This window comes from Furipterus horrens, unplaced genomic scaffold (genome assembly GCF_987537825.1).
Source record: "Furipterus horrens unplaced genomic scaffold, mFurHor1.1.pri manual_scaffold_5, whole genome shotgun sequence".
In the NCBI taxonomy this organism is placed as follows: Eukaryota; Metazoa; Chordata; class Mammalia; order Chiroptera; family Furipteridae; genus Furipterus; species Furipterus horrens.
Window position 1 is genome coordinate 115,624,580 of NW_028327175.1, and position 20,230 is coordinate 115,644,809.

At 49.3% G+C, this 20,230-nt stretch overlaps 1 protein-coding gene across 2 annotated transcripts in view; it reads left to right on the forward strand.

Annotated features, from left to right (window-relative positions):
- Nucleotides 1–20,230, forward strand: part of SRL (sarcalumenin) — a 38,459-nt gene that overhangs the window by 1,162 nt on the left and 17,067 nt on the right. The window lies entirely within an intron of this gene.

Below are 20,230 nucleotides of genomic sequence, written 5' to 3' on the forward strand. Positions count from 1 at the left end.
AGGTTCTGATTTTTGGGGTCCTAGTCCCAGCCAGGAGAGCAGGTGGTGGGGGCAGCAGAAGCCATTATCTCAAGAGTTAGAGACCAAGATGGGGGGCTCTGGCTTTGAATGTGCTGCCAGGCCCTGCCCTTGTCTGCCCTTGAGTTAATTTGGGCTCCGTGGGGCTGCAGTGGCTGGAGTGTAGAGGATTCCAAGCGGCTGTCAGGTGGCTAAGTATGGAAACAGCCATGTAATTGGATCCTGAGCCCCAGGCACTGCTACCCTGTCCCCTTTGCAGCCCCTCCCCTGCTCCGCCCAGCCCCAGCTGCCACCTCTCTCTGCTTCCACACAACAGGCCCAGGAACTTTTAGCCTTTTAGGGACATCCTTTATCTTTCCTCCAGCAAGGGGAACTGGACATGTGGAATGTTTCACAGGCCTTGCTGGAGGAATCTTATGATGGGGAAAGGAGGGAATCGGGTGCTTTGTGCAAAGATCCTCTCTCTGCATGCTCTTTCCTTTCTGGACTCTGAGGTGTACCCTGGCCTAGCTTCCAGGGACGCGTTGTCTACCAATGGTCATGGTTCCCTCCCTCCTCATCCTGCTCACACTTAGGTTCTTACCCATGTTGATTTGATTACTACTTCAGTTGTAGGTTGTATACCCCAAAAGATGACTTCCTCTGGCACCCAGTGGGAAGTTCCAACTATAAGGTTGGTTTCCCTCCACCCCCATAATGAAAATCTTTCCTACTAGTTGATTTTCTCTGAGAATTGTGCCACTTGATAAGTGCTACCCTGCCCACAGGCAGCAGCTTTGTTCCTGGACTTCCCAACTGACCACTGGGTCCTCATTTCCATACATGTGTAGCTTGCCTCTCGCTGGGTGGTAGGTGTTCTTTCTACCCTCCTGTTCCTGCTTCCTGGGGGCGGGGGTACCATACAGAGGTGTCCTTCCTTCTTTTGTCCTCATGTTGCTCCCTTGGCCCTCTGGACCAGGTTGATGGACTCCACAGCCTCCTCTTTTCATCCTCAAATGAGCAACCAAGTGCCCCTCCTGATGCCAGGACACAGATAGAGCCACCAGACACCTCCCAACTCCCTGGCAGTCCTTTGTAACCACTGGGGTCCTCCTCTTAGTCGTGTGGACCTGGCCTAGGGACAGCCTCCTCAAGGACAGGGTAAAGCAACCTTGAGTCTATTTACTCTGTCTCCTCATTGTCTAGGTAAAGAAACAAAAGCCAGAGGAATGAAGAGATGTGTTCAAGATTAGACAGCGAGTTAGTGACAAGCACACCCAGCCTACAGCTAGTCTCACCCTACATGGGAGTTCCTGGCTCCTTTGGCCTCCCTGAACTATTTTGTTTGTGTGTGCAGGTGAAGGGGAATAGAGAGGCTGCCTGAGGGTAGCTTCTTCTTCAGGATGCAGGACAAGAATGATGCCTTTGGTCCTTTGACTACTTGATGAGGTGGGGTGCTGAAAAAATACTTCTTTGGGTTTAAGTTGTTGTATTTGTTGGCTGAATTTGGGACATCTTCGCTCCCTGTTGCCTACTGGATGCGGAGAGAGACTGGGGACAGATGGGGATGTTGTTCTGAGTCTGTGCATCCCTGTCCTCCAGCCCAGTCCCAGTTGCAGATGTGTATGTCTGCTCTGGCCCCCACCCTAAGATCCCAATGGTGAGAGGTAGTGCGTGTGGAGGCTGACCCACCCCGCCATGAGAGACGAGGGTGCATGTAGACCACCAGGAAGTTTGCCCTCCCAAGACCCCTGTCACCCACCTCAGGCTGATTGTTTCTGGAAAGAGGCCCATTCACATTTCCTCAGCAGGGTGGTGCAGCAGCAGCAGCTGTGATCCACCATGGGGAGGGCCGCTGAGAAAAAGTCATGATCTCAGAGGTCCTGAGGAAAGAGCAGACCCCAAAGACTTTCCAGCTCCCTCCAAGCTGTGTCCCCAGTGGGCTCCCGATTCCTAGCTCAGTGCAGCTGGGTGAGTCTGTAGGGAGCATCTAGTTCACCACTTCCTTCGCTAAGTCTGTGGAGTGCTGGTCCAGCATTTGCTAATGGACGCATCCTCCCAGACGTGGATGCCTTGCTTGGTGGCTTGAGAAATGGCCATTTTGGAAATGCTGATTTTGCTCCATGTCTGGGTGTGATAGTGAAGGTCACACAGCTAGTTTATGGCATGGCCAGAGCTGGAATTCAGTTTCCCTCACTTTTCATTCAGTGCTTTTGGCTACTTACACCCTCAGAAGGAGGTTCCCCTGAGGCTAGTTGTATCCACGTGGCCGTTTAGTCCTTGCTTAGGTGTGGTGGGCTGGGCTGGGGCCTAGTACCTATGGACACAGGAGGAAGATGGCTGTTTCTCTTCTGACCCAGCCTGAGGGGCTGAGGACAGGGCCTAGGTGCTTGCCTCCTGGCCTGGAACAAGGGTGGTAGCTGGGGGCATGGGAAGGGGTGGGGCCTGCCACTGTGGGATGCTGGGCTTAACCCTTTTTCCTGGGCACCTTTCCTGCTCCAAATCCAAATCTAGACCCACTCATAGCAAACCCCTTTATTTAAATATTGACTGGAGTATGCAAAGCCCTTTCATTCAAACACCTTGCCACATTTCATCATTCACTTATTTATCCCAGATTTATTATGTGCCTACCATTTTTTAGGTGTGGTACTGGGGGAATTCAGATAGGCATCTTGTCCTTGGTGAGCTTACAATTCAGTAGTGGAAACAGGATATCTTCTGCCTTAGGGCCGTACATGCAAAAATCAGACACACGGCGGAACAGGTGAGTTGAGGTGGTATGTAGAGGAGTGGGGAGGTTAATTTTAACTGAGTGGATCAGGAAATGTTTTATAGATGAGGGAAAGTGAGCTGGATCTTGAAGAAAGTAGATTCAGACATGAAAAGATGGAAGGAAGAAAATTCCAAGTAAGGCAACAGAGTGAGCAAACTCCTAGAGTCAGGAAAGAGTGGAGCTCTGGGGAGAAGCTGTTCCACCTGGGATAAGGGCCAGCAAAGAAAAGTGGGGGTCATGGGGAATCTCTTGGAAGGCTAGGTTGGGGCCAAAGTGTCAAGGGCCTTGAGTGTTGCACTGAGGACAAGGGCTTTGCTCTACGGGTGGTGGGTAGTCACTGAGGGCTTTGGAAGAAGCAATCTGGGAGGAGTAGAACAAGGGGAGATTGGTTAGACAACCATGTCAGAAATGCAAGTGTGAGCTTGTGTGAGGCAGCGGGAGTGGAGGGGAGGGGCAGACCTAACAGAGCAGGGGCAGAATCACTCCTCAGTCCGGGAGTTGGCTGGGAAGGAGCCTTCGTGGGTTTAGTGCAAGTTACATGATCTTGTCAGAAAAGGAAACCAGAAACATAAGAGAAAAGAACAGATTTAAAACAAATTCAGTTTGGGTCCTTTTGAATTTTGGGTGCCAGCTGGAGATATTTAGTTAGAAAAGTGGGATCGGAGCTGAGGAGGGAACTCAGGTCCCAGGACCCAGAAATGAGACTTGTTTGGGTAAAGTTGAGGGTGAGGCTGTGGGACTGCTGAGGGAGCTGTAGATTTAGGGAGTGTGAAGAGGAAGAGACAGTGACCTGGAAGCCAAGGGAAAGGAGGCTTCCTAGAGGGGTGGCCAACAGGATTCGATACCAGATATGCTGGGGAAGAGGTGGCCACGGACAGATTATGGGGGCCCTGAGTATTTAGTGAGGATGTGGAGAAGGCAGCGTATTCAGAAGGTGAGGCTTTTAACATTGAGTTTGGGATAGAGGACAGTATAAGTGAGTGAGGGTGGTTGGGTTTGTGAAGGAAGAGAATTTTCTTTATAACACTAGAGAAGAATAAGTGTGTTTGTGGGCTAGTGGGGAGGGGGTGAGGAAGTGACTGAAACGTCAGATGCTGGAGGAATGTGGACGAGGTCTCTGGTAGATCTTAGGGGACACATGCCACAGCACTGTGGAGCCCTCAGCAGCCCTGGTACCAGCCAGGGAGCTGAACTACTAGGGATCCTGGTCTACACTGGGGGTGTAGACCAGGGCCGCAGAGGGGAAGGAAAAAGACTGATCTTCCCAAGAACCCTGTCGGGAGGACAGGGAGCTGGTTGCTCTGTTGTTAGGTATTGGACGCAGGGTCAAGATCAGAGCCTGGTTCCCAGTACTGGAGAAACACTGGGCAGAGCCTGACTTCAGAGATGAAATCAGTGAGTCAGCGGTTTAGTCATAGTGAATGTTAGTCTTGCTGTTGATGAGCTCGCCCCTCAAGCCAGGTGCTGTAGAGAAGACAAAATCCAGGCTCCACCACCTAAGACACTAATTCAGAAAATGTCCTGTGGGTCTACAATGGCTAAAGTACTGTGTTTGGACTTCATCAGGATTAGTTACTTCAGTGGCACATGGCCCAACTTTCCCAGGTAACGACCTCCGTTCTTGTTCTTCCTTGTGGAATGGAAACTGCCCAGGCTTAGGTTCCCTCCTAGGTCTTTTCCTGGCTGTGAGGCCTTACCCATCCCTCACCCCCCATGGCCCATCGGCATGGCTCATTTTGGGATGAGGGAACTGAGTGAGAGAAGCAAGTCCAGTCTGGGCTGACTTGTATTCTCTCACCACCTGCTCTGGGGGTTCAGGCCCCTTCAAGACTGCTCACCTGCCCTCTCAGGGGCCTTCTGAGATTCAAGAACTAGAAGTCTGCCTTCACACTCCTGCATCAGCCCTGTAGGATCCTTTTCTCCCTCCTGGTGGTTCCCTTCCCTCTCCCCACACTGGCCCTGCTCTGTTTCCCATCCTAAGACATGCCATAGGCAAAGGCCCTGAAACTCATTCTGACGAGGGCCAATGGCTCAACACTTGGACTGCCACTTTCCCAAATTAGTTTTTGTTTTGAAGGAGTCAGAAGATTTTAACTCAAGGAATGCCTATCTAATGAGGAATTTCCCATTGCTTTGGTGGCAAGGTCTTACCCAAAGTCCCTAATCACAGCCTTGAGGCAATAAATAGTCCACTCCATCTGAGCACAGAAGGGCTGAACTATGGAGTGGAGCTTCCTCTACTTGGTTCTGAAAGAGTGAGTGAATGGATGAGCTAGAGCCATGGCGGGCACAGCTGTAGGCCTGCCAAAGTGGACTTGCCCAGTGTTCTGCTCACCTCCGGCCCTGGTGTCCTCAGCAGGAGGCAAAGGGGGCAACATAATTTGGCAAATAGGATGGGTCAAATTTAGCTGAGCTTTTGGAGACATTTTCCTGGTGTGCTTCGCCTATGCTGCCATCTTTCTCTGGGACCAGGAGGTCCTGTCCCATCATTAGTTTCAGTTTCATACCTCTCTAGCTCCAAAGCTGGTTTTTTGCTTCAAATCAAGGTCCCAAGGCACCCTTTTGACTAAGGGACATACGGGTGCTTGCCACTCCCTCATCATCTCTCACACAGAGAGCTTCAGAGCAGCAGCAGCCTTTCCTGAGCTGCCCAGCCTCAGGGTTGGGGACTTGGGTGGCAGAATCATCTCTCCTGCCTTTTAAATCCCCCAAGCTATTAGGAAGTCAGCCATTCACACACTCATGGGGGCCTACGGCAGCCTCCTCTCCCCTAGCCTCCAGCGCTTTCCTAGCTGATGTAAAGGGGAGGCTGCCACACGCTGCCCAGGTGGCAGGTGTACCCAGAGGCCTGATTCTGAAGAATACCATGAGACTGCCTGGCCATCCTGGAAGCTGTTCCCCTGGGATCAGTCATGTCATTGGGACCACAGGAAAGCAGAGTCGCCATGGCTTTATCCAGTTCCAAATCCTGGGGCCCAGAAGGATTTCAGGTGGGATGTTGGCTCAGTTGGTGCAGGCTCCCCGGGCTCATTGCAAGGGTGTGAAGGGCTGAGAAGAGGGTTTCTCCTCTGACGCTGCCCCCCTCCCAGGTCTTTGTCCTTCACAACCTTGTGAGCATTAATTAGTCTTCTAGGCCTCTGACAACTAAGAGTATCAAAGGGCACAGAGTGAGTGTGGGCTGGAAAAGGGCTCAGCGTAGAGTCCTGGAGACATGGGAGATGTAGCCATCCCTTGGGAGCTTCCCTGGGTTGAGGAACCAGGATGGAGTCATGACTGGGTTGAGGGACAGTGTATGATCAGCAGGAGGCAACACAGATTGGGTAGGTAGCTGCAGGATCTTGGAGGGAAAAGAGAGCGGTTGTTAATCACACAAGGTGGCTGCTTGAAAGAGAGGCAGGAAAGGTGAGGAGATGAAGGTCCCTCTCTGAAAGGCCCAACTCTTCAGCCTGAGGCCACACTATGCCCCTTGTGAGGTCCTGGCCAGCCACACTGCAGGTAGGAACAGGCGATGTCTCTGCTCCCAGGAGCTGACCTATTCGGGGAGGTGACACACACTGAAAAAAATGTAACTAACACCCCGGCAGCTCTGGTTGGAGTTCAGAGGAGGCCTAGAAGGTTGGCCTCATGGAGGGGCAGGGCTCCCACTGGCCTGGGTGGAAGGGGTTGGTCACTGGACTGTTAGCTCTAAGAGGACAGAAACTGTGTGTTTGTGTAATTTACTCACCACTGCATTGCCAACACTTAGCACATGCTTGGCTCATTGAAGGCTCTAGATGAATGAGTAGATGATTTGTGCAGGCAGAGCTGTAAGAACATCTGAAATGATGATCAAAACCAGGAGTGGGGAGCTCAGAGCATTGCTAGAAGAGACAGGATGAGACCAGCTCTGGCTAGAATGTGGAGCTCCTGTTTGGGGGCTATCAAACTACCCTGATGGGTTGGGGCCCTTTGCAAAGGTCCTTGAATGCCGAGCCAAGTGGCTCTCTCCCTAGGACCTCAGCAGAACTAGTCTGTTCCCCTTGTGGCTAGTCCCTCCGCCTTCTCCTCTCTCCCAGATATTTTTGGATCCTGCTAGAACTGGGACTATATTCTGAGCTGAAACAGGTGCAGACAAAGTCTGGCCTGGAGTTCTGGGCCCACAGGAAGTGGATTGTGCTGGGAGCTCAGCCCAGAACCAGGCCAGGGGAGAGCCCTGGGGTTTGGGAGCCCCCTCCTCACTGCCACTTGGTTGCTGCCAAAACTGCAGCCCTGGTCCTCCTCCAAGTGGCCATTCTCTTAGTACCTCCGCCAGCTCTGTTGTTTCCCGTAGAATTTTCCCTAGATGGCAATAGCTAAAGACTTGACAAAGCTGTGGCCTTGAAAACTGTCTGATATGTATCTGATTCCACAGCTGCCTTCCCTGGGCACCTGTATCCAGCGGAGAGGCTGCTAGCCACTTTGGTGGTTACTTATTTATTTTTTCTTGCATTTCCTCCTACCCTCTATTCCAAGTGTTAGGTTGTAGAATATCACTTATTTCTCTAGCTTATCCCAGGAGGTCAAGACACCAGTAGTGCTCTCTGGGATCTGGGGAGGCACATGGAGAAATTAGGAAAGGGTCACAGTGCTCACTGTGGCCTACGGGAGCCCGTCCTGACCTCAGGTCCCAGTAGAGTGAGCTGAGATACAAGCTGTGACGGGAGGTGAATCCACCTCTTTCTCCTGTCTTTTTCTCCCTCAATTTCCTTTCCTCACTGAATTGGTGGTTAGGCTGGAGGCCTCTCCACTCAGACCCCCTCACCCGAGGCTGTCCACACAGGAGCAGAGCAGCCAGCAGTGGGGTATGGCAGGCATACCGGACCCAAGAACAGAACAAGTGCTGGCTTTGTCACACATTTGCCACCAAGCCCCTTACCATCTTTGCACCTGCTTGTTCGCCTGTAAAACGGGATAATAATACTTTGCCCTATTTACAGCATGGGCTTACTATGTGACTCAGATAAACAAATGGCTATGAGATGCTTAAAATGTTTTTTGACATCAGACACTTTTTAAGGTTAAAAGGACTATGACAGTAATTATAGGCTATCACTGCTGTCAGTATTGCTGTGGCTTAAGATCTGCCACCAGTTTCCTCAAATATCATGAAATATGAACAACTGGGGGAATCTAACTACATAGCTGCTGCTTCTCAGGACTGTTAAATCCTCAGGATTCTCTGTCCTCAAGGAGCTTACAAACCAGGAGGAGAGTCAGTCCCTGCTCATGATATGAGGAGGGAACCATATAAGGCATGTGTAATCAGGGGCTAAAAATAAGTAGCCTAAGAGTGCAGAGAAACAAGGAGCTGGTGGGGCAGGATGGGGCCTCCGGCTGGTGAAAGCACCACCTGCTTAGTGTGAGGTGGGTGGGAAAGATCTGGTAGGGCCAGGCTTAGGTGTTAGCTCCTATACTGTTTGCTTGGGGCTGCCATAGCGAATCACCACAAGCCAGGGGACTTAAAATGACAGAAATGTCTTCTCTCACAGTTGGCAGGTTGGAAGTCTGAAATGGTGTTGGAAGGGTCACATTCCCTCTGAGGGCTCCAGGGGAGGATACGTCTTGCCTTTTCCAGCTTCTGGTAGATCCTGGCAGTCCTTGGCTTGTAGATGTGTCTCTATAATCTCTGTCCTCAGGCAGCCTCTTCTCTGTGTGTTTCTGTGTCCTCTCCTATTCTTATAAGGACACCTCTCATTGGACTTAGGACCCACCCTAATTTAGTATGACTTTATCTTAACTAAGTACATCTGCACAGACCCAATTTCCAAATAAGATCACATTCTGAGGTTTTGGGTACCCATAAATTTGGAGGGAAACTGTTCATCAATGACAGTTCCTTAGCCTTGTACTCAGACTGTTGAGCAGTTCCTGGCTCTGAATAGAAGGTTCTCGTCTCTCTCCTGGGTGGTAGTCTTCTAATGGGCACAGATGGCACCTGTTTCCTTGGTCATCTCTTGCCCCATGGCCCACGCAGTTGCCCCAGCAGCTAATTTGGAGCTCTGCTGATACACCCGGGGCAAGTGTGTTGAATGAATGGATGGACAGCTGGCTGGGGGCAGGGAATTCCAGGAGCAGTCTCTACCTTAGTGGTGTTGCTGAGGAGGACAGTAGAGAGAATTTTTCAACTCCTTTTTGGGTGTGTTCAGGTGCAGATCAAGTTGGAGTTGGCACATCCTGAGGGCAGGGATGCTTGGCTCCTGGCTGGTTGTGTGATGGAGAGAGCAGTGGGCTGAGAACCCAGAAACTCGAGTCTGGTATGCTGTGCCACCTTAGGCCCAACTCTTCCATGTGTGTTCCCATACCCGGTCCCTCACAGTCTCCTGCCCCAGGCCCAGTGCACAGTAGGAGGCTCAGCAGTACAGAGGTACCTCCTAATGCTCTGCAGATGCTGCTTGGAAAAGGAACTTCCAAGTGAATCCTTTGCTGAGTCCATGAGGAGTTCGCATCTTGGCATTGCTGCCTTTCTGTGCTCTCCTATCCAGCAGCAGGAGCCCCCAGGTGGAATGGCGAGCATCTGGGTCTCCTCATGGTGGAATTGGGGGTCCCCAACCTGGAGTCTGGGTGTTGGAGCATCTGTGGAAGCTGGTGGCTGTGGCTCTGTGGTGCTCTCTGTGATTTGACTCAGTTCTGGAGAACAGGGGTGAGGGAACAGGTGTCCAGAGGCTTCTAGCTTTTCCAGAAATTCTCCTCAGTGAATCCAGCCTGCTCTCCTTAGTCTGATGTACCACCCTCCTGACCACTGTTCCCTGCACACACTTGGCTCGGCTCCTGCAGCCCCTGACCCGAAATGCCCTCCCCCACCCCTTCCCACTGGGAGCTCCTGTGCTGACACCCTGGGTCCACATCTCTATGCAGGGTTGAGGCTCTGCTGTCTGCTGCCAGGAGTGCCAGGAGTACTCTCTTCATGCTGCCCAACTCCCCTCCAATTAGATGCTAATGTCTTTAAAGGGAAGATCTTTTTTCCAATTAGATGCTAATGTCTTTAAAGGGAAGATCTTCTTTTCCTTTTTTCTTTTAAATCCTCACTAGATGATATTTTTCATTGCTTTTTTAGAGAGAGAGGACGGGAGAGAGAAAACATTGATGCTTCTCTCATGCAGAGAGAAGCATCCATCTGTTGCCTCTGATACGTGCCCGGACTGAGGATCAAACCCACAACCTAGGTATGTACCCTGACTGGGAATTGAACTCGTAACCTTTTAGTTACGGGATGATGCTCCAACCAACTGAGCCACACCAGTCAGGGCTAAAAGGAGGATCTTAAATGTAGGAATCCAGTTTATGGTTATCACAGCAACCTTCTGAGCTGGTGAGGCAGCTACTTCTAACCCTTCGATCACAGCACAGAGAAATAGGCCTCAGCAGGTTAAGTGACTTGGCCCGTGGGTACTTCTCTGGTTCTGAATCCTGGCCCTGAATCTCCTTTCTCCTGGAAGGAACTCTCTGCCACTAAATTGAGAGTTGGCCTCATATTTTGCCATCATATCCATCCAGCCGTCTATCCAATCATTGTTCTAGATGCTTGGATACAAAATCCCTGATAGACAGGAAACCAAAAAAGTAAGTTGTATAATTTATTAGATATTTATGGGTGCAGTGGAGAAAATGAGAATAGGGAAGTGAGAGGGGGAAGGCTGGTTGGAAGACAGCATCACCAGGTGGCTAGGAAAGACCTAGCAGAGAAGACAAGAATTAAAGACACTTTTTAAAAAAACAGCTTCATTGAGATATCGTTCACATACCATACTATTCACCCTTTTAAATTTAATAATATTTATAATATTGAATATTGTACAATTCAGTAATTTTCATTGTATTCAAAAATATATGTAACCATCAGCAAAGTAAATTTTAGAATATTTTCTTTTTTAAAGAATTTATTTATTTATTTCTAGAGAGGGGAAGGGAGGGAGAAAGAGAAGGAGAGAAACATTGATGTGTGCGAGAAACATCAATTGGTTACCTCTCTTGCATGCCCCCAAGTGGGGACCTGGCTCACAACCCAGCCATGTGCCCTGACTGGGAACTGGGCTGGCAACATTTCGGTTTGCGGGATGACACCCAACCCACTGAGCTACACCAGTCAGGGCAATTTTAGAACATTTTCATCACCTCAAAAAGCAACCCTGTACTCATTAGCAGTCACTCCCCATTCCCCACCCCCACTTCCACCTCCTAGTCCCTGGCCACCACTGATTTCTATAGATTTGCCTATTCTGGAAATTTCATACAAATGGAATATCAATATGTGGCCTTTTGTGACTGGCTTCTTTCACTTAGCTCAGTGTCTTTACGATTCATCCACGTTTGTAATATGTGTCAGTACTTCTTTCCTTTTTATGGCTGAATAATATTCCATTGTATGTATAGATCATGTTTTGTTTATCCATTCATCCCTTCATGGACATCTCATGTGTGAGTGGTGCTGCTGTGAATATCAGTGTACATGTTCTTATGTGGATATATGTTTTGGGAAGATTTTATCTCAACATTAAAAATACCCTATACTTTTCTAGTACTGTATAGCTTTCAGAATTCCATCACATGTCATCTGAACTTCCCACTACCTAGCATGTAGTAGGTACTACATCAATAGCAATAGAATGAAAGCACAACAGACCTGGAGGCAGGCAGGAAGGGTATTTCTCTTTTCTATGTTATTACCGATAAAACAGGCACAGAAAAGCTAAAATACTTGCTCAGGGTCCCACTGTTGATTAGGGGAATAAACTCAGACTCCTTACTCTATTCTCCCCTTCCTTTCCCGGAGTCATTGGTCCCCAGGGCTGCCCCCCATGGTGCTCCATTGGGCAGCTCTGCCTGACCATCAGGGTTTTGTCCCATGGGCAGGTTCTGCGAGGACCTTCACTGCAGAGGGCTGCCCACTCCTGCCTCTTTGTACTCTCCTTCTGGAGTATCCCCTTGCAGGGTAGCAAGGCTAGTTAGACACCAGACCTGTCATATCCCTAGAGCTAATGGATATCAGCCCCTGTTGGCTGCTTGTGGCTTTAGAGATGGACCATAGCCTGTCTACCTAGGGCTGGGGCAGGCCTAGTACAGCCTCTTACAGGTGGGTACCACCCTTTGCAAACAGTAGGTCTCAGGATGGGTACAGTTTGACTCCATTGTCAAGGCCAAAGGACAGTGTTTCTCAGATAGTAGCATGTTTGAAAGTCACCAGGTGCTTGTTAAAAGGGCAGACTCCTGAGGCCCCATTCACCCTGAGTGTGATTATGAGGGTCTGTGGAAGGGACCCAGGAATGGAACATTTAAAATTTTATTTTTATTAATTTTAGAGAGAGGAAGGAAGGAGGGGAGAGAGAAAGAGAGAAAGAGAGAGAGAGAGAGAGAGAGAGAGAGAGAGAGAGAAAGAGAGAGAAACATCGACTTATTGTTCCACTTATTTATGCATTCATTGGCTGATTCTTTTATGTGCCCTGACTGCAGATCAAACCCACAACCTTGGCCTATCTGGCTGACGCTCCAACCAAGTGAGCTCCCCGGCCTGGGCAGAACACTTTATGTAATTTTACTTCATCATTATTATTTTTCACTCTCACCCAAGGACATGCTTACTGATTTTAGAGAAACAAGAGGGTAGGGGAGGGGAGAGAAACATCAATGCGAGAGAGAAATATTAATCAGTTGCCTCCTGCACATGCCCTGACAGGGACACCAAACTGGAAACCCAGGCATGTGACCCAGCCAGGAATCGAACTCACGACCTTTCGGTTTATGGGATGACACTCCAACCAACTGAGCTACACCAGCCAGGGCCAAGGCAGAACATTTTAAACTAAGCTCCTCTGCAATCTTTTTGCAAGTGGCCTCGAGCTATGCCTTGAGCTATACCTTTAGAAGAGATGACCCAGAGCAGGAGGCTCATTACTGCAGGTGCTCTCAGGGGATCCAGCAGATATTTCCTGTACAGGGATATTTGCCAGGCCCATGCCAGACACAGCTATCCCACTGGGGACAAGCCACAGATGCTAGCCTCAGGGGCCTTGTTATTCATGGGGACACAGATTAAAAAAAAGGCTGTCATACAGGGTGACAGGTGCTGTGGGAACACAGAACAAAAACACTTCAGAACTGAGGGATCAGGAGAGGCCTCACAGGCGATGGGCCTCAAAGCTGAGATCTGAAGTATGAGCCAGAATTAGCCAGGCCAAGGATGTGGGGTAAAGAAGAACAGAGTGGTGTAGGCCCTCAAGGAGACTGAGTAGAAATCCACACAGATTTTAAGGGCCTTCTTTCCTTCCTCCCTCCCTCCCTCCCTCCTTCCCTCTTCCCTTCCTTCCTTCCTCCCTCCCTCCTTCCCTCCCTCCCTCCCTCCCTCCCTTTCTTCCTTCCTTCCTTCCTTCCTTCCTTCCTTCCTTCCTTCCTTCCTTCCTTTCTTTCTCCTCACTGGAGGATATACTTATTGCTTTTAGAGAGAAGGAAAGGAAGGGAGAAAGAAAGAGAGTAATGTTGATGTGAGAGAAACGTCGATCAGTTGCCTCCCACATGCTCACTGATGCGGGGACTAAACCCACAGCCTAGGTATGTGTCCTGTCTGGGAATCAAACCTGCAACATTTTGGTACACGGGATGATGCTCAACCAACTGAGCCACTTAGCTAGGGCTAAAAGGATTTCTTAAAGAATTCTGCAGGTAGTTGTCATGTGAATCTTGATGCTCAGTGCTTTTTCAGGCCCTGTGGGGACATAAAGAGGCTTTGATCCAACCTCATCCTGGAGGAGATGATGGCCTAGAAGGGAAGCTAGGACACAGGCACACCCCCTGAAAGTCACAGCCACATAAGGCAGGGGCTGTGTCGTTTGGATCAGTGTGGATGGTCAAAGACACTGAGTCAGTTGAGGTCAGCAAGGGGACCTCTGTGACCCGGAGGGATGAGAACCAGAAGGCATTACAAAAGGTGAGAGGGAACATGTAAGGCTGGAGTAGCAGGAGGGCATTTGAATGATGGTGGTGGTGTGGGCCATTGGAAGACCTATTGTGGGTTAGATTTTGTCTCCCTGAAAGATATGTTGAAGTCCTAACCCCCAGAACCTCTGAATATGACCTATTATTGGAAATAGGGTCATCACAGATATAGTGAGTTAATCTGCTGATGTCCTTTTAAGAAAAGGAGAAGAGACATAGATTAGAGGCATAGGGAGAAGGTCATGCATGATGGAGGCAGAGACTGGAGAAGACATGTATTGACAAGCCAAGGATTGCTGGGAATGACTAGAAACTGGAAGAGGCAGGAGGGAGTCTCCCCTAGAGCCTTTTGGGGGAACTTGGCTCTGCTGACACCTTGATTTTGGACTTGTGGCCCTCAGAACTGTGAGAGAAAATATTTCTATTGCTTTAAGCCACCAGATTGTGGTGCTTTGTTACAGCAGCCACAGGAAACTAATACATGGCCAGGCTCAGGCTTTTGCACAGGGATTTGGAGCTCTTGTCCAGCTTGGGGGTGGGGGACCCTTTGGGCATGTGGCCTGCTGGAGCACCTCAGATGCAGCCTGGCAGTGGCCTCATAGGCCCTTGGCAGTGACTAGGGAGGGTCACCCTGGGGACAGCAAATGGAGAATGTACACCTGCTTTTGCCCCTCCCTCTGGCCTGCCCTTGGCTCTAACCTTCCAGTCCCCAGGGGATCACCGTGGGAACCAAGGAGTATGTCTGTTTTGGATTTCTGTGTGGCTGCCAGGCTGCCAAAGAAAAAGAAAGCTCCCAGGTGTTGAGAGCCTCATCTAGTTCCAGTATCGAAAAGACAAGGCAGAAAACCCAGGCCAGGTCCTAGATGACACTAAACCTACCTAAGAAGGAAGCTACTCTCAGTTGAATTGTCTGTAATGATTTTCCCTGGGGGTGGGGATGTCCAGAGAGGGAGCCCTTGGAAGGGACAGGGCCTACCACTCACCCTGGAAAAGGTTGATCACATGAAGTGAGGTTCAAGGGTCTAGGCCTCTTGGAAATACAAACAGGGAAAAGTATTCCTAAGGGAGATATGGGATTTCTAGAATGTTTAATTATAGAGTGGCCTGGGTATTCTAGACTTCTTTACCTGTGGCATTTTCCAAGTTCTGGACCCAGAAGTGGGACCCATCTGTTGCAAATATGGTGAAGCCCTCTGGGAGAGGTGGGAAGACTTGGTGTCTTGGTGCCTTGGTGCCTGGATGGAATTCTTGGGAGGTTTTGAGAGTTTGACTCGTTTACAGAGCAGCAGACAGGGAGGCGATCTTCTTTCCTTACTCTCATGACCCAGACTCTGGAAGGCTGCTCTGGTCTTGTCTTCTTGTGGCCCCTGCCATCCACAATTCAGAGAGCTAAGAGCTGATCTCATGCAGTGCTTGGGAACCAACTGTTCTTTGTCTCCTGGTTGTGGGGACAATGAACCTCTCCTTGCATTCTTCTTCTGGTGATACCAGGAGTACTGTGCACCAACGGTGAATGTGTGCCTGATACAGGTGACCTCTGGGAACTTAAACCCCACCACAGTCCTTCCTCAAATCTATGTATAGAGGTCTCTTCATGGACCCAGCCTGACGTCAGGGCCCTCGGTGGGCATCCTTTATAGAAACATACTTTACAGGAACAACTGGGGGAACAGATAGGTAATCCCAGGAATGCTGTGTCCCAGGGATAAGGTGAGATGTGGGCATAAAGGATTAGAAGCATTAGGGGGAAAAGGAAGTCATGGCTGTTTGGAACCCTGTGTAACAGACCAGGGTGAGAGATCTGGAGACCTTATGTTTTTGTCTGGTTTTGCCCCCAACTTGCTAGGTGGCTTCTAGCAGGTTCTTTTTCCTCTTCGAGCCTCAGTTTCGTTATTTGTGAAATGAAAAAATTGAGTTAATTGTTTCTGAAGGTTTTATTCCAGTTCTAGAAGTCTCTACCAAAAAAATAACTGTATGATTGAATAACAAAATGAGATTTGAGGACAGAATGTCTGGACCCAGAGAAGTGGGACCTATCTGTTGCAAATTTGAAGCCCTCTGGAAGAGAAGGTGGGAAGACTTGGTGTCTTGGTGCCTGGACAGCAGTTTTTCTGGAAGGGTCTATGGATGGGAGCACACAAGGTGGAATATTTGCTCTTGCTGCCCCAGCCTCTGCCCTTGACTTGACCTTCTCTGAGCAGTCTTGGGGATAGGCAGCACCTCTGGTCTTCTGGGCAGTTGTGGGTGAGATTTGTGAAGGACATCACACTGCTGAGCTAGTGTGGGGTGGCTTGGTGCTGCTAAGTGGGGTGAAGAGGTGCCTGTGGTTGTGCAGGCCTGTGTGTTAGGCCCTTCAAAGCCATGAAAGCATTAGGTCTGATTTCAGCCAATCAGGACAAGCAAATCTTCACTTGAATGGGAACTAGAGCCACTCTTGTGCAATCTTTGTGGTGCAGTCAAATCTCTATTCTTTTCTTTTTTTTTTTTAAAGAGTTTATTTATTTGTAGAAAGAGGGGAAGGGAGAAAGAACGAGAGGGAGAGAAACATCACTGTGTGTTTGCCTTTTGTGCACCCCCAACTGGGTACCTGGCCTGCGACCCAGGCATATGCCCTGACTGGGAATCGAACCTGCAACCCTTTGGTTGGCAGGCCAGCACTCAGTCTACTGAGCCACACCAGCCAGGCCCAAAGCTCTGTTCTTGAGGCCTAAGTCAGTTCTGCACCATATACTCACTTATAATGAGGACATGAGGTCACGCTGACACTATGAGTGGCCTCTCTCTGGTTGTGTTGCCATTTCTGAAGAGTTGTGAAGGGCCCTCAGTCACTCTGCCTCCAGCCAGGACCTCTCATCCATTCTCTCAGACATGCCCTGATGAGTGAGTCTGTTTAGATGTTCCCCTGAGTGTGCATTTGCATTTGGGTGAAGTGCAAGGTCACCTTGCTTCGGTAGCCAGATGGAGGACATCTAGGAGGTAGAGGGGGAGAGGAAACCATGTGAGGCCTTAGAAGTTTCTGAGTGAGTAAGGGCTGACTGAAACCAAGAGTCAGTGACTGCAGGAGTTAACTTGGGGCTCAGCAGAACAAGATCTGGGTCTGGGAGTGTTGACAGCTAAGACCCATTCCTGTCTCAGGCCAGCTGGAACCTCGTGTGGAGAACAGGGCTACCCCCATGATGCCCACAGCTCCTTGTCTGAGCTACTTTTGGCCGGGAGAAGGGGTGAAAGCCCCAGGTAGAAAGACTTCTCTTGGCCTACTAACTGACCCCCCAAGGGAGCAGAGAGAAGGTGAGCCAGCTTAGCTTCTGTCCAAAGCTAGTTCTGTTTTGGCCCACTCAGTGACCTTGGGATTTGGCCTGGCATCTTTGCTTTTCTAGGAAATTATTATTATAATACCTGACATTTGTAGAATTCTTTTAAACATTAGTTGCTGTTTAAAATACTCCAAAGGGATTTACAAAGCAGTTGCTATTATCTGCATTTTGTATGGGTGAGTGGAGTTGGATATAGGAAGAATGAGGAGTAACTCGAGGTCATATTGCTGGTTAGTAAGACAGTGAACGAGCAGGTCCCAGCTTTCCTGACTTTCAGCTGCATCCAGAGAGCAGATTGGCTCTGTGACACATGGCCAAGGAAAGCCCTTAGATGTGGTTCTGGCCCAGCTGGGAAGGTGTCAGATCCATTTCCAAGCTTGAGAATCAAGCAGACTTCCTTCAGCTTTCCTAGGTTGGGATGATGTGGGTCTGGTTTCATTGTTTTGTCAACCTGTTAAGCCCCTGACACCGCTGACATGAGCCCAAGTTTGACTGGACATTAGGGACCAGACTTCTTTGGCTCCCAGTTGGGTCCCTCTCTGCCTGATGACCCACAATTAAACCGTCAACCTCCCAGGGGTCATCTTCGCAGATCCCAGGGAAATTCTGTTTCTTTGGGTGGGAGGTGAGAGGAAGCCAGCCATCTGCCTCCGTTTGTCTCAGAATCTAGCCTGCATCCCTCTCCTGCCCAGCTCAGCTCTGAATGTTGGAAGTACTGCCTAACGACTTCTGTAAGGAAGTTCAGGCTTATCTCCAGGAACACTAGGTACTCCATAGGTTGTTCCTTTAATAGCTGAGTCTCACTGAGGGGTTAGGGTTTCATGTTTTGCTTCTTCCAAAGGTATTTGCCTTTTGAAAACAATGGTCATTCAGAGTTGTGAATTCCCTGGCATCACCGACAAGCCTGTGTATAAACAATGGTTGTGGGATTGTGGGTGCTTTCCCTGTACCTCCCAAACCAAGAATTCTCAGGGATTAGAGGTGGGACAGGGAGTGATCCATCAATTCTCTGGACTTTGTGGGTTAAAAACAATTGTCTTGAAGTCTTAAGCAATCCTTTTTAAAGAGAGGTAGGAGAGGGTAGACTAAAAAGTTGCTGTCCTTCTGAGGCTGACATAGCCCCTTTTGTTTTCTGGGGGGCAGTGTCCTGTTGCCAAGAAAGCTTACGTGACTTGGAGTTGATGGTTGAGCTGGGTTCTAGAACCACCCTGCTACTAACTAACTTAACCAGCCCTGTGGCTTTGGGACAGTCACTTACCAGGGTTTTAGGATTCTCATCAGTGAAATCAAACTAGTTGGTCTGTGAGGTGGTCCACTTCCACCCCCAATCTAATGGTTCTTTCTGATTGATGCCTTTGTCATTGTATCCTATCCCTGGATGAATCATTTTTGGGCTCAAGTCCAAACAGGGACAAGCTGTTCTGGTTACTACTAGCCTTGACTTTAGGAGCTCGGCCAGGAGGCCAAAAAGCCTTCTGAGAGTGGCTGCCTTGTCCTCTTGTCTGGAGGAGAAGAGGTCACAGAATGGTGAGAGAGGAGGTCTCGGGTACAGGGAGGATGTGGGCAACCCTTGGCTCTTGAAAGTACTTCCCTTCTAAGGTCCTTTTGGGCATTGGCATCTGCAAAGCTGCCTCAAGGCCCATCCAAGTAGTAAAAGAACAAGGGACCCTGAATGGTGAGCATTTACTCTGTAATTAAGGTCAAGAAATAGTATGATGCCAGAAGAGGCCACTGACCATGTTTCCAGTCCAGGAGTGTTCAGAGATAAGGTCTAGAACATTTGAGGTTTGGCCTGCTTGCTCCTGCTCTGTGAACAGTTTCTGAAGTGCTGTCAGTTGCACTTGAGGCACAGCTGGTGAGATGTCCGGGTGTGGGAGGAGGTAGCCTGGTGACAGACATAGGACTCCCTGGACACCAAGACTTACTCCCTGGGACAGGTATGTCCTTCCACATACAGTTGGAAAGTGATTGTCTCCCTAGAACTTTATTACTGGTGACTCATTTGCATAATTGTGTATGAGTAATGGTCAAAGGTATTTTACCTGTGTTTGTCTTTGGACTTGATAGTTTCAGTTCAAATGGATGAGAAGTCATGTGGAGGAATAACCTTGGCAGATCCTTAAAAGTATATGCTAACGAGACTTGGACAGGTTGGAACTCAACAAAACTATCCTGAATAGACCTCTCTTCTCCCAATCTTAGGACAGACTCTCTGACAATTGGTACTGAGGGTGGCTCAGAGCTGTGGTTCTCAAATGTTGGTGTTCATTAGAATCACCTTGTGAAACACCAGATTCACACAGACCCACCCCTGGAGACTGGGCATCTGTGCTCGGAAAGTTCTCTGGTCTCAGATGCCACCTCCACGTGGGCCAGGTCATTTTGTTTTGTTTCTTGGCCTGCATTCTAGCCCATTCCTGGAATGGCTTGTTGAACAAACAATTTGACTTTTCTGTGTCTGCTTCCTCATTTCAAATGGTTGATAATCCTTGCTTTATCTGCCTCAGAAGACTGCTAGGAAGATGGATGGAAAAGAATATGAAACAACTTTAGAAAGCATGAAGTTCTATGTGAAAGCAAGACATCATCTAGCTCAGTGCCTGGCATGTGTTGATTAAAGTGAAAAGATGCTGTAAGAGGGGCTTCTTGGGATGTTGGAGAAAATGATCAAAGGAGGCTAGAGGAATTTTTAGGGAAAAGATGGGAGAGGCAGGCGCGGTGGTTGTCAACCACCTACCCCCTCCTTCAGTGGTGAGACAGACAGACCCAAGGAGAGTTGCCGGGCAGGAAGTACAAAGTGGGTGACTGAATCCCAGCTCCTTCATCGTCCCTCACCCCCTAGTCACATTCATGGACCCCTCTCCCTTCATGGGACATGGTTTGCAAACTACTTGAGAGAAGAAAGAACTTTAGACTGAGTGCCATGAACTTGGGCTCTGTCTCAACCCAACCCCTGACCTTGGGCAAGTCTCTAAAACGCCCTGGCCAGAGCTTCCTGCTCTACAGTTGAATCCATGAAGGCCTTTGGCAACTCCGAAGTTATCTGAATCCACCTGAGAAGTGCTTTGGAAGGACTTAGAAGCTGGGAAAATACTTAGGTGTTTGGTTGGTAGAGAAGTGAACTGAACCTGGGACTACTGCTGAGGCTATGGATGGGGGCTGACACCCCAAGAAAGAAAGGCTGATGGCAGAGAGAGTG